The sequence below is a fragment of the Equus przewalskii genome, chromosome 31 (assembly GCF_037783145.1).
Source record: "Equus przewalskii isolate Varuska chromosome 31, EquPr2, whole genome shotgun sequence".
Classification (NCBI taxonomy): domain Eukaryota; kingdom Metazoa; phylum Chordata; class Mammalia; order Perissodactyla; family Equidae; genus Equus; species Equus przewalskii.
In genome coordinates, this window is record NC_091861.1 from 4,069,127 (window position 1) to 4,083,459 (window position 14,333).

Sequence of the window (14,333 nt, forward strand, 5' to 3'; positions counted from 1 at the left end):
TGCAGCCAATGAGAATAAAGTACTAAAGATTATTCATTTATATGGAAAGATGCTTATGAAACTGGAAACACAAGTTATAAAAATTTTGAAAAAGAAGGTGTATATATATATATAAGTACACATAAAATTCTGGAAGGAAATATTTATATACACGGTGTAAATTTTAACAGAGGTTATCTTGGGGTGGTAGGTTTCTCGGTGGTTGTAATTTTCTGCTTATCTATATTTTCCCATTTTCCTCTAATTGATCTGTATTGCTTAGAAAGACTTAACTTCAGAATAGAAAAAAAATAATCAGATCCAAGAGTAAGATCAGTCAAATAATCATACTAGAGAGTAAAATCAGTTTCATCCAGAAATATCTATAATATATGCCATACATATTTCCAGAATTCTCCCCTGATTGCTTTGGTAATTGATATAGATTAAATCGTTCCCTCATTTTGCTGGACTCTCTGATTTTTCCACTTTAATTCACTTTCAGTAGAAGAATAGGACTGATGAGAGCTCGGCAAAGGCATTTTTAAACACGTAGTGTCTTTGCCACAGGCATCCTAAGTAGAGATTGGGTAAAGAACTGAAATCAACACTTTTGAACTTCATTCTTCAAGAGCCACCTTATTTATAGCAAGAGAAATATTCTTTCGGCTCTCTTTGAAGGAAGCAACAGAGGCATGAGGGGGAAAGCTGACTGACCCCAACTCTGTGTTCTCTGGAAAGTCACCGTGAACGTGCAGAGTTTGGTTATTTGTTATTTTCTTTTGGAGTTGGGAGCCCGGTTCATGGGTCTCCTCGGCCCTTCTCCCCACGCCCACCTCCTTCCCTACACACCCCCTTCCTTACACCTGCTTGCTGATGGCTGCTTCCAGCATGGGTATCTTCTCTGCTAATAAACACAGTCCTAGACAACTTTGCTCTTGGAGAATTCACTGAACGCATAATTAAGAGGGAGCCCTGTGCTTTGAGGTCACCCCGGTGAGAAGTCTCCACAGATCTACTTGTTCCTTGCAGCGAAGACAGTCAGGATCCATTTCTGCTAAGCAGTGCTCAGGAGAAAGTCAAATTAGATTAATTACCTAGAATAAAAATGGACTTGTACTTTTGCTAGTAATGGATTTCTAGTCCAGCGAGCTTTACAAGTATTAATAGCATGCTAGTTCTTGGCAGATGATAATCATTAGTGAGCAAGGAACTCTACCCTCCCGAGACGATTTAGCTTTGTCACTATGTGGTTATCTTTGTCTTAGCGTTATGCGGAGGCAGAGAGAAATGTTCCTTAAATCTGCTTGTGAAGCATAACAGTTTCCAGGGTAAGTCAAAGAGAGGGCTTTCCCGCTCTAATTGTGTGTGGTTTCTGTTTTTTGTTTTGTTTTGTTTTTAATGTGGGTTCTGAATTAAATATAGTAAAGTTCTTTTAAATTTTATTTTGAGGGTCCAAGTGGGAACCCTGTTCCGAGAAGGAACTCACTGGATGTGAATTCGTTTGACGTGTGTGAGCTTCCTCCCCGACTAGTGCTCTCAGCTCCATGTTCATACCAAGGACCGGCCTCATCCTTGGGTGGAGGAGGTCACCACGTATCCGTCACAAATCTCTGAGGGGTCCTCCACCAGCCAGGAACTTTACTTCTTTTTCCTTAATCTCAAAACCACAGTCTTTGTTAAGTACATTTCTATCGGGTGAAAGGAGAGTATTTCACCTGTTTACTGCCAGTCACTTGCACTAAGATTTTAACCCTTTGGTCACAGCTGAGTTGCAGATGACAACAACAGTTAAGGGTGAACAATTGAAGGCGGCCCTCACGCCCTGCACCCCAGGGCCCTGAGGTTGAGCACCTCCTGACGCTTTGCACCCTAAACTTGCTTCACCCCAGTCCCAGCCCTGACATGTAGGTTACAGAACTTTTACCTGGATTGTCTGACTTGATTCTCACTGCAACCTTGTGTAATCAAGCAATTACGATGACTCTTTCAATTGATAAGGAACCTAAATTTTCAGATGAAGATCGTGCAGGCAATAAATGGATGGGAACCTAGAGCTTCGTTTTAATGCCACACTCTTTCTACTAAACCATGCTCTTTTTTCCAAATGGAAGGGAAACTGTCGAAATGAGAGGGGATAGAAAGACAGGATGGCAGTAGTGACAAAGCATACCGTGGTTATCGCTGATTCCTGTTCCAGCCTCATGTGGGGAAGCAAATAGCCACATCTCTAAAGGATTCGAAAGGCAGAGGGCAGCTTCAGAAATAGATGACACAATCAAATGGAGATGAGCAAGATGAAAGGAGAAAGCAGAAGAAGGTAGGTTAGAAACCAGAATTGATACAGAACATATTTGGCCATCAGAGCAAATTAGAGAAAGCAATTCAAGCCTCGCTGGATGCATGGCACCCTCGCCTCGACAAAGACACCGATTCCGGGTCTGTTTGATTTCCATGCACGTGCAGGGAAAGCGCTTCACAGCAAGGTCTGCTTAGATAGGGAAATTGGCAATTTCTCAGTAGCTATTTGCCACATCTTTTCATTTTTCCTAAATAATGTTTGTGTGGTTGGATACTTCTGATGTTTACTCAGGCTAAACACATTCTCATTCTCTTCTGCACCTTTTCCTGCATGAGATTAACGCCTACTATGCTGGATAAGCAACATTTTCTGCAATGAAAGATTATTTCCAAAGTGTCACCTTCCAGAAATTGTACTTTCAAATGGTGATTCAAAGTTGTAATTATAGATTACAAGGCAACATGCAGGTAGATACAGGAAATAACTCTTTTAGGACTCACCCAGGGAAACAAAATCTTAAAATCCCATAAAGGAAGATTGGCATCACCTGCAAACTAAGAAGGGGTGGTGAGGAAGAGAAATAAATACAAGAGGTTTGAGAAGAGCAAATCTAAAGTGGAAACAAAATCAGTACTGGAATCCAGAAATGGTTTCTGAGAAATAGATTCTCTTAGATTTCATGTGCCCTTTGGAATTCAAGAGCTATATACTTAAAAATAAATTGGGGGCCTTAGATCAAAGAGAAGAAAAATGTATAACAGATTTCATAATAAAGTTTTATCCAACTCAGACAATAAGAATCCAATATTGTTAATTCTTGTAATGAATTATAGCAGTGGTTTTGAAAGTGTGGGTTCCTGACCAGTAGCAGCAGCAGCATCTGAACATTTGTTAGAAAGCAAATTCTCAGCCCCCAGCCCAGAGCTCCTGAATCAGACTCTTGGTGGAGCCCAGCAATCGATGCTTTAATGAGCCTTCGTGGATTCTGAAGTCAGAGAGCCACGTGTTACAGAATCTCCTTGTAGGTTCCAAACAGAAATCTGTTGAAGAGTTTACTAAATTATTAATGTAAATATTTTATTTTTGAGAATCACCAAAATCAAATACCTGTTCCTATAGGTGTATTCTGTAATTAACATCTCTTTTAAAAAGGCAGAAATCTCTGCATTGAAAATTTGATGTCAGAACCCATATTCAGAAAACAGCTATTTATATATGTAAATTGACAGGCATACAAAAGCTTGATTCCAAGAACTGAGAAAGTTTAATTCTTAGATAAAGCAATATTTCATCTAAAAAATTCTTCCTGAATTCTAAAGCAACAAAATTCAGACAAATAATTTGTTTTTAATAAAAAATTAATAAATAAAATTATTTATTACATAAATATTATTTATTATAATACAATACTTATTATATATTATTAATATAATTATATAAATAATATATATTTTACATATATAGTATTATTTATAGTATAGTATTTCTATTTATCTATATTTGTTATAATATATAATATATTATAATATTATTCTATTCATTTATAGTTTTTATATTTATAATTATATACGTTATAGTACATTAATTTATTACTATATATTTATTACTAAATATTTTATATTTGCTAATTTAATAACTAATTAGTTTTCATTAATTGTACAACTTAGTTTAATTAAAAAGTTATTCATTTCCGTATATTTTTAATAACATTGTTATGAAGCTATAAACCCTCTTTAAACCTTTAGTAGGTGTCAATTTGACTTAAAACGTTTGGACTTAATAGCTGAGTCTACTCAGTTTACTATGTATCAGGCCCTGCTAATCTTCGCAGAAGCCATATGAGACTGGTACTATCAGCTGTACTTTGCAGATGGTAACTGAAACAGAATAGTTAAGTAACTGGCTTGAGATCACACAGCAACTGAATGGCAGAGCTGGGTTACAAACCCAGGCTTTCTGACTCCACGGCTCATGTTCTTAACCAACAGGCTCTACCCTCCATTATTCCAATTTTTAAAATACAAACGTTTATATAAGATAGACAATATGTGGACTATTTTACAACTAAATTTTGCATAGAAAGTGATGTATGTAAGTGTCTCCATACACTTTTTGTCAAGCAAGTCATCAATTATTTAAACAAGAACTTTTATCTTGATTAGGCATGCCAACAAGTGAAAATATTAGTGGACAATTGGTATGAAGAGAAAAGCCTGTGAGAATTCAAACCATTTTTATTTTCAATAGGCTAAGAAGAGAAATTTAACAAAATCCTAATTTGTCTATTCATGTTTCATCCTTGTATACATATTTCCATGAAATATTTTAGCACTGATGAACTTTTTATAATGTTTTAAAGTAGTCCTGATTTCAGCATTCTGGAGAGAACTCCATATTTCTAGAGGTTTGCTGGCTTTGGATTTGAGTATCATGGAGGGTAAACAAGCATGTACTGTTGACATGAGCTACTCTGCTTCTATAGCTGCTCCCTCACACTGCCACATGTGAGGGTATGGTCCCAAGGTAGCAATGGACTAGGGGGCAAAGGGACTTAGGTATCATTTCCCAAGCACATTGTCCATCCTTTAAGCTCTATGTTACTCCTCATGTCCTTCCCTTCCCCAGAAATGCCCTTTTGCTTTAGCTTTACTTGTCATTTGAGATCCTAACCACACTTCAAAGCCCAAATGATATGCCGTCATGCTCTGCGCCAAACCTTTCCTGATGACCCGGATGAAATCCTTTGGAACTCCCGTGGCGTTTCATCCACTCACATGACATTCATATTATAGTTACTCATTTAGGTGTCAACACCCTTATGACACTGCAGTTTCTTGGAGGGAAGAAACTATGTCTTAAACATCTTTGCATTCCCATAATTCCTACCACAGCGTCTTGCTCATGACAATAAGAATGCCTGCTCAGCCATTATGGTTTATGAGGTGCTTTCACTATGAATCTCGTTTCATCCTCACATCTACCCTGCGAAGAAGGTATAATTATTACTCCTTTGGTACACGTGAAGAATTTGAGAGTAAGATTGAGAAAGTGTTTTGCTTGATGTCACTCTGACTCCAAATCCGTGCTCCTTCCAACGCACATCTATCCTCAAACATTTGTCAAACAAATGGACAAATTAGAAAACTGAATTAATCAATTCCAGGGATAGTAGGGGATCGTACTGCAAAGTTGTCGTTACAGCCTTCCATTGCTTCTCCGTGACCTTCTAGACTTCTCTACAAATCTCCAGGCTCCTCCACAGACAGCAGTGGCAGGGACAATGGGTATGGGATGCAATTGCCATGTAGAATCTGACAGCTGTGGCCTGGGGAACTCATCTCCCCTCCCCTGAAGGTTTAAGAGGAACACCCTGACAGTAGATATGTGAAAGGGAAGGAGAAGAATTTTCTAGTCAGGAAAGTGCCAAGTAGCAGATGAATCCTCATCTGAGTGTGAAAATTTTTCCACTCCAATACCAGTCCCTCTCATGGGCCTGAATGTATGCTATTTATTTTATTCTGGACAGCATCACCCCAGTAATCAATTGCCTACCATCCCATAAAAATAATTTTAGTTGGATATCTCAACTGAGAACTGTAAACTAGCTGTGGGGCAAGAGTGATGAGAGCAGCCCCCTATTTCAGCTCTGAAACTCTTGGCTCAAGCTTGTTCTCCATGCCCCATTATATTTGGGAAGTCTAATATATAAAATTCTCAAATGAGATTCACCACTCTTCATCTTGAGCTTGTTTAAAAATGCAGATTCCCAATCTCTGCCTTAAGGCTTCTGATTCATTAGGGCCTACTGAAGAGTCTTGAAATCTGCATTTTAGATAACCTCACAGGTGATTCTAATAAAGATGATGAGTAGATCACAATTCGAGAAACAATGAGTCTGTGCGTCTGGCATGTGGGCTGTTTATGTGATCATTCTAATCCCGCTGTTTCCTCCCAAAATCCTTTTATAGATGATTATCTTATTAGCCTTCATAAGCAGTCTTAAAGCTTGCCATGCGTTTGGCTGGAGCCCATAAGCATTTATGGTGTAGCATCTGTTAAGAATTCCAATTTAATTTATTTTACCATCAGTGAAATTGAGGTCTCAGAGCCTAAGTGGAGGCAGGTTGGAACAAATCAAAACAAAATAATTGACTGGGAAATATGACATACTAACCAGAAGCATTATTCAGAAAGCGTTTATGAGGCTAAACAGTGGAGTAGCAAGTGCTTTTATACCCATTTTTTAGATCAGCAAACTAAAAGAAAGAGAATTGCCTTGCCAAAGGTCATGGAGTGAAGAAGTCATAAAGAAAAGAGTAAGCGCGTCTCTCCCACATCCAACAATCCTCAGACCACACACCTTCAGTTTCCTGATCTTTAAACTTAATGCCACATACCTGCGAAGACCCATGAGCTGCTCTCAGGAAATGATGACCTTGAATTCTTGGATATTTTGCTTTAGAAAGTTAAGTTATTTACTTAGTTCAATTACTCTGAAAATGTAGATTTGCTCACATAGATTTAGTCTGCGCCTGGCTCGTTTTCATTGTGAATTTCCATAAATCTACTGGGTAAAATTATAAAATATTTTATACAGAATATACACATAGGTAATCGTAAGTTTATGATTTAAAAATTGCTAATATTTTAACTAGGCAATTTAATAGCTTGTGATTTGATCAAAACATCTACAAACTTGACATTAAGACTCAAGTCCCAAACCGTGATTGCTCAAAGAAATATGTTTTTTGATGCTCTGGTTTTCAAGTTAGGACCAAAACTTTGTTCAAGAAACATCCACATAAATGTTAGACCCACTTCCCATCATTGCTCATATATATGCATATATAAACTTCATTTTCTAAATGCAATGTCCAAATGATGGAAACCAAAAGTGAAAAAAGAAATATCTTCAGTGCTCGAGAGTAGCACGACATGTTTTCGTGTGTCGTTGTTGGAGAAAGTTATGTTTACAGTGAAGAAGAAGAATCTAAATTAGGAACACACTAAGATTTCCCTTTTTTCTCAATTTTTTTTCTTGTATGACACATGACGAGAAAAAACATGTTTTTAATTTTAGAACTTCTCTTTGTTGAAATAAGTTGTGACAACATCACTTTTATAGCCGACTCAATTCCATGTTAGTTTTCAGGAATGGAACTTCTATTTATTTTGATATTGACACTGCCAGGAATGTTTTTAAAGCACAGTTAAAGACGAGATGCTGGCTTTGCATGACTCTGTAAAGGAAAATAAGAAAGATCCACTCTAAACCAAAGACTTATTTTGGTGCCTGCTGTAAAGAGAAACAGAGAAAAATGCATTTGGAAAACTAGTATAAATGTTTCAAATATGAATCTCATTTATCTGCTTATTAGATAAGTGCTGAAACTGAGCAAGGAGGACCACGTGGCACTCTACTAAGACACATACATCAGAAACAGAATAAAAAATCTTTCCAAGTAAATTCTTATCATGTATTGCTTTCTGCAATATTGATTACATGTTTTAAAAATAAAACATTGCAAACTAATGTAAAAAGAACTGGCAGAGCTGAATTAACCTCAGTTCATAGAGTTTAAACGCACTGAGTTTAATTTAATTCCAATTGGGGTATCTGAAATTTATAGAAGAAATTGTTTTAATTTCTGATATATTCTCTATCAGATCCAACTATTTAGTTGTTTTTACTTCAAACAAAAAGATAAGTTTAAAATTTTTTAAAGTCTTCTGAATATTTTAATTAGGACTAGACTCTGTGACTTCCCCTTCCCCCATTTTCCACTACAGTACTTACTAGGTCAAACAAGGATGCTTGGCAGCCTTTGGGTCTGTGGACTCATTGTGTGGTTTCATGGCTTCTTAAAAAAAAGTTTTGTAACCAAACCAAACCAAAGCTATGATACTCCAGGGTTTGTGGCTTGCCTGAAATCTGAACAGGAAATATGGACTAGTGATCTGGGTCACGTGACCACCTGTCGTTATGCTCCCCAAATGGAACCAAGAAGCTCAGTCAAAAAAGACAAGGCAGATCCATTTACAAGATTAGTAAAGGACAACATTTGGGAGGAAGGAGGTGGAGGGGCAAACCAAGGTACAAAGAGCACATAGCCAATTCTGTTGCTGGACCCAGGGAATCAAACTGAGTTATCCATGAATTCTAATTTCTGGTTAAGATTTCATACTACCTTGGTGAATTAGCCGGTGTACATCATTGAGCTCATAGGTTTTCTTTGTTGCCTATAATCTCCAGAGAATTCATTTCTACAAGGTGTGTGGTTATTTGCCACAAGAGGAAGTTGGAAGAAATGTTTTAAAAATTACTTCCATGAGACACATAGCAATTTGATTCATCTTCTTACATTGTTGTTGGTGCTGTCAAGTCAATTCTGACTCCTAGTGACAACCCTACCTGGTCTTTTCATGCTGTCCTCTCCCCTTCCAGCATAATATCAGACAATGCTCCACTGCTATTCATAGGGTTTTCATGGCCAATTTTTTTTCAGAAGTGGGTGGCCAGGTCCTTCTTCCTAGTCTGTCTTTAGTCTGAAAGCTTCCCTGAAACCTGTGCACCATGGAAAACCCTACTAGTATTTGAAATCCCAGTAGCCTAGCTTTCAGCATCACAGCAACACACAGCCACCAAAGTAGGAAAACCGCCAGATGAGTGGTGTGGTTCCCTGACAGGAACAACCCCAGGCCACACAGTGAGAGCACCGGATCTTAATCACCAGACCAACATTCTTACTTTGGGCAGCCATCTTTTCTATCTTGGGTTTTCACCACTGGTAATGTTCCATAATTTTACAGAAAAGATTTTGTACGTTCCTCCTTTTTTCCTAACATAACACATACCACCCAAGGTCTCATGTTATTGATTCTCCTTCTATGCATGCTTTTTAAAAGAAATTAACAATCTTGCTATGATGGTATTTGGAATGAACTACATATCAATAATGTAAAGGCAACAACACACTAAATGTGAGGGAAGAGTTACCTTTCAGAAAATTCCCAGTAAAAGTTATTGAAAACTAAATTTCTATTAAGTAAATCCTAGGTTCACATTCATTTTTACTATGCAATCTCAGATTTGTTCTCATTAGAGTTTGACCTTAGTTTTTGTGGAAAAAAAATAGAATAAACATGGGAGGTTCTGGGTATTATACTTTAGCCAGCAGAAATATTCCCCACCCAACAGCAGATCTGGAAAAATTAGACCCTCTTTTCCCCATCTCCTGGAAGTCAGTGGTGATGCCAGCTCTAATGAGGCCTGCAGATTTCCAGCTCATTGCAGTAACCCCAGCCTGCTTAGCTCTCCCTGCCTTATGGTGGGGAACTATTTGGCTTTGAAGGCCCTGTTTTAGAAACAAAACCAACCAAACTTGTGGCTGAGTTTTAGCTGTGGAAGATAAAAGGAGAAGGCAGAACGAACATAGCCCCTGAGACTGCTAGCTAAGGCAAAGGGGAGAACGTTGCTATAATTAAATGAAACAAAGAAGACAGGTCAGGGAACAGACTGGGGAGTTGGATAGGTGCATAATGACCAAATTGAACTTCAATTTTGGACTCATATCGACAGATCTTGTTGTATTTTAGAGAACTCCTGCCTGTGTCCGTATCTTGTTGACTGTAGGACACACTTACCACAAAGACTTCCAAAACCGTGCAATCATCTTTGCTCTCTCCTTCCACACCCTCGCTACCCCCACTGACCCCCAGTAGTGCCAGGGTCTGACTTCACTGAGTTCTAAGCTAACTGGCATGAGCCCCTTTAACTTTACCAGTCCTACCTGCAAATAACTGATATTCCCCTTTTCTTCCGCAAGTAAACATTTCCTCTGATTTTTATCCATTGATTCTTTCTGTCCTATCTCAGAGAAAAAGCACCACTTCCTCTCCCAAGGGCTGCACTGGTGTCCCAGAACTCTTGATTGCATCACATGAATAAATGAGATAAGGTAATATAAGAAAAGCACCAGTGCCACGTAAAAGAAGTCAGTGGTCTCTCGGTCAGCTAGACAAGCATAGGTTCTTCTCTGAGAACTTACTCCTTAGATGATACTGATTTGCGTTACCAGGTTTGTTTGTTTTTTTTTCTGTCTCTGTAGTATTGAATCTTATCTAACCAAAAACTTTTTAAAATATTCGTCCTCGTGTGGCCCTTAACTCATTCCTGGATCCCTGTTGAAGTTTAATCTCAGCTCTGAGATCGCTAGCCCAAGATTTACCATCTCCCACCTTCTACTCACACTGTGGAAGTTTCCAGGCTAGAAATAAACAAAGCTAGTTCCTCCAGACGTCGTCAACTCCACACCCACCTCAGGAAGCGTAAAAGCAAGTCCTCCAAGGAAGGCCTAGTGAGGCTTCTGTTCAATCCGGACTTCACCACTTATTAGCTGTGTGACCCTGGAATTTTATGCCTCACCTTAAGCATGGAGATAGAAGAAAGCCCGGGCTGGGAGGGGGGCAAGAGGAGAATGCCTCTGGCACAACATCTAAGAGGGTGTCAAAAACCTAAGTCATGATGGTAAATAAGATTGTAATGCAATATTTTAAAGAATCTAAATTAATGCCAAAAAATCCATGATGAAAAAAATGTAGAAATTTTAAATAAAGATGTTGTCAACAATGATACTGTGTGGAGCTATACATACAAAGGAAAAAAATCAGTTAAGTAATACCGATCCTATTTTTATTTAAAATTTTTGTCTTTATTCATCATGGATTTTTTTTGCACTGATTTAGTATTTCGTTTGGTTTTTGGGGTTTTTTAAATATTTTACTAAAGTATTATTTACCTTAATTACTGGATTTTGCTCCCAGTTAAGTTTGAGTCAAAGGCAGTGCCCCACTTGCCTCCTGCAAGTCCTAGCTGTCCCTGTCTGTCGCACTGTTTTGATGGCTTCACTTCCAAAGGCCAGTGACTAATTCTAATATGAGATTAAAGAGTTCATGATTCAGGTAAAGAAAACATTTTGTTTTACCAGTAAAACAAGTTGAGAATGAGTTTCAGCCATGTGTTCGCAATGATAATCCTTTTTCAGAGGGTTTCCCTGTGTATACCTCCCTGTGTGGGGCCAGTCTAGATACGTGGGCAAAACAAATGCTTAATTCAATGACTCTATCCAACCAACCACTTCAGTCAACTGCTCGCCTGACATGTTTAGGTGATTCAGTCAATGTCTTCAATGGTTTCCACACAACCAATCCACTTAAAAAACCAGGGCCATATCTGTAAGAACAAGAATTACAGGAGATGACTACGTCACAACTGAAAGAAAAGTTTGATTTTTAACTCTCTGTAATCATTAGTTCAAAGGTGAAGTCCAGCAGGGGAGAACTTGGACTGGATGTCAGCCATGTTTCTCCTTTGTTGACATAGAGACAAAATTTGTCAGCTGATGGGGAAGACTTTGTACTCTTTAAGGTAATTTGAGTTACCAGTGGTGTGTCTAATTACATAGAATGCAGAAAAAGAAGGCTTTGAAAAGTCATTCTGGGTCTTATCTGTCAAGTAGCGTGAACAATAATGAAAGTACTTAACTCGCATTATTCTTCTAGTACTGCAGATTCACAGGATCGCTTCATAGACAGTTAAAATGAGGGCAACGCACCAGCGAGATAACCTGATTCCCTCTTTAGCGACTGCTTGAAATTCTTCTGCAAACTATGTGCAATGTGAAGGGTTTGTCTGAATACCTCAGAATGCAAACACATCTTTTTTTTAATTTAAAAAATAACACTGGGTTTCCTTTGATCCTAATAAATCTATTGAAAGATTCCAGCTAAAATTAAAACTAAAGAGGACAACAGGAGAAAGGGAAGAATAAGCTTATTTATCATTAGTTCAGGATCAATTACATCTTGGATCAAAAGGTGCCAAAATCCTCACGGGGCCCTGAGAGTGTAATCAGACTCCTTTCTGGAATCAGCCAATTCCGAGTGGCGATGCTGACGTACATGCCTGGTCCTGGCCGTCAGACTGTCTCGGAAACTAGAGAATTGGTGGTGGACCCTACACTTGCATTTGGCTTCATTATTTCCTTGGTGCTCAAACAAAATCAATAATCCAAATTCTTCAATTTGAAAACTGAGAAGTGATTGGTAGAGGCTCCATTTAGCACCCCTGAAAAGTTTATCTCAGGGCTGGAATTAACCGCGTATGCCGGACAAGAAATTGACCTGAATCTTTCTCTATGGATTAGTTCAAATCAGACATTTTAGCACTGGAAGGAAACTTAGAAATCAGCCAGTTCAAACAGCTCTGATTTTACAGAGTATAAAACCTGCTCAAGATCACACAATCTTTTAGAATATGAACCCAGATTGAAGGACTTCCTTCTCCAATGTTCTTTCTACTACTTAATTCTGCCTACATAGAAGGAATGCCACTTGCTAAGTTGAATATAGTTAGAATATCATGGAATAGAATTGGAATTTTTTTTTACACAAAGTAGAAAAAATACTCACATAAGTTATATTTAAAAAAGAGTCTGATGGCTCTGTTATAGATTTACTGGTTCTATATGAAAATCATCCTTATCAATGGTAATAATTTTAATGTGTTCCAAATGTGGAAATAGTATATGATTGAAATTGGTAATATGTAGGTGTTGAAAGCTGGATACGCCAGTTGTCTCCCGTACACACAGTTTCCTGCCTAAATCACAGAGTCGCCTTGGTTAACTGCATGCCCAAAGGGCATGGAGCACTGAGCTCAGAGATGAATAATATCAAAAGAGAGGAAGGAATTTAAAATCGTATTGGATGCATATGATTACATCTATGTATGTTTTACTAGTGTATGCATTCGAAAAGGAAGTTTGGCACTATTCACCTTAAATTTACACAATTTGCATGTCAAATTTATCCAATTCAAAACAGGTAAAATGCATTAAAAAAATAAAGCTCAAAAGCTAAAAAGAAAGAAAAAGGATGTTTGACATGACCTACAAATCCATGATTACTTAGATCACCTGACACCATCATTTTTAGAATGACTTTATTGGGGTAATAAGTGAAGAAGTGAAACTACAAAACAGAATTGTCTGCACCAAATTATCTCCTTCAGGAGGACACTTGGAAGACCCCCATACAGAACACAAGTCCATCGAGGGAGTATTGCTGTCTGCAGACACTAAGGCCTTTTATAAAAACGAGGTATATCTGTCCTTTGCTAGAGTTTCCTCAACTTTCTGAAACTTGTTCACAAAGCCTTTATATCCTAATTAATTTAGTTTCAAAAAGACGATATCATGGACCTAACACCACCAACGTTTCCAGTAAAAGCATTGTCATGCCCATGAAAATCAAATAAGCATCTCCATTTGTACCTCTGCACCTTGAAGCGTGCAACATTTATTTCCGACCAAATTTAAGAACATAGTGGATCAGAAGTCAACATAACAGCCAGGAAGCCAGCAGGAGGCAACAGCCCCATAAAGAACTGACACAAGTTTTCAAATGCATTTTGTATAAGCTTTAGGGAGGTATAATTGACATACAATAATCTATGCTTAGTTAAAAATGTATGATTGTGACATATATCACCACAATCAAGATAGTGAGCCTACCCATCACCCACAGAAATTTCCTCTTATCCTTTTGGAATCCCTCCACCATACTTGGTGCATTTTCTAGAGTTTTGTATAAATGGAATTACCCATAGGTCTGGTTTCTTTAATGCAAGGTGATTATTTGGATAGTCACCCATGTTGTTGTGTGTATTAATATTTCAATCCTTTTTGTTTTCCCGAGTAGTAGTTCATGATTTGGCTCTACCACAGTTTGGTTATCCATTCACCTGTTGATGGACATTTGTGTTGTTACCAAGGAAATTGCTACAAACATTTTTGTACAAGTCTAGATAGAGGAATACCTACTTTCTTTTCTCTTGGTTAAACGCCTGGGACGACTAGAGTGACTGGATCATATGGTAGGTGCAGGTTTAACTATTTTTGGGGTTTTCTTTTTTAACTGCCAAACAGTTTTCCAAAATGGCTGTACATATCCATCGGCAATGAATAGCAGTTCCAGTTTCTCTACATACTTG

The 14,333-nt window shown here is 38.0% G+C and overlaps 1 protein-coding gene across 8 annotated transcripts in view; it reads left to right on the forward strand.

Moving 5' to 3' along the window:
* Window positions 1–14,333, forward strand: part of GREM2 (gremlin 2, DAN family BMP antagonist) — a 102,845-nt gene that overhangs the window by 22,053 nt on the left and 66,459 nt on the right. The window contains exon 1 of one of the 8 annotated variants that reach the window (XM_008535058.2): window positions 989–1,310. The exons of 6 other annotated variants lie outside the window; for them this stretch is intronic. The gene's annotated coding sequence lies outside the window, so the exon portion shown is untranslated. Of the gene's footprint in view, window positions 1–988; window positions 1,311–14,333 lie in introns of those variants that run through there. One more of the 8 variants, XM_008535063.2, reaches the window with a different exon arrangement.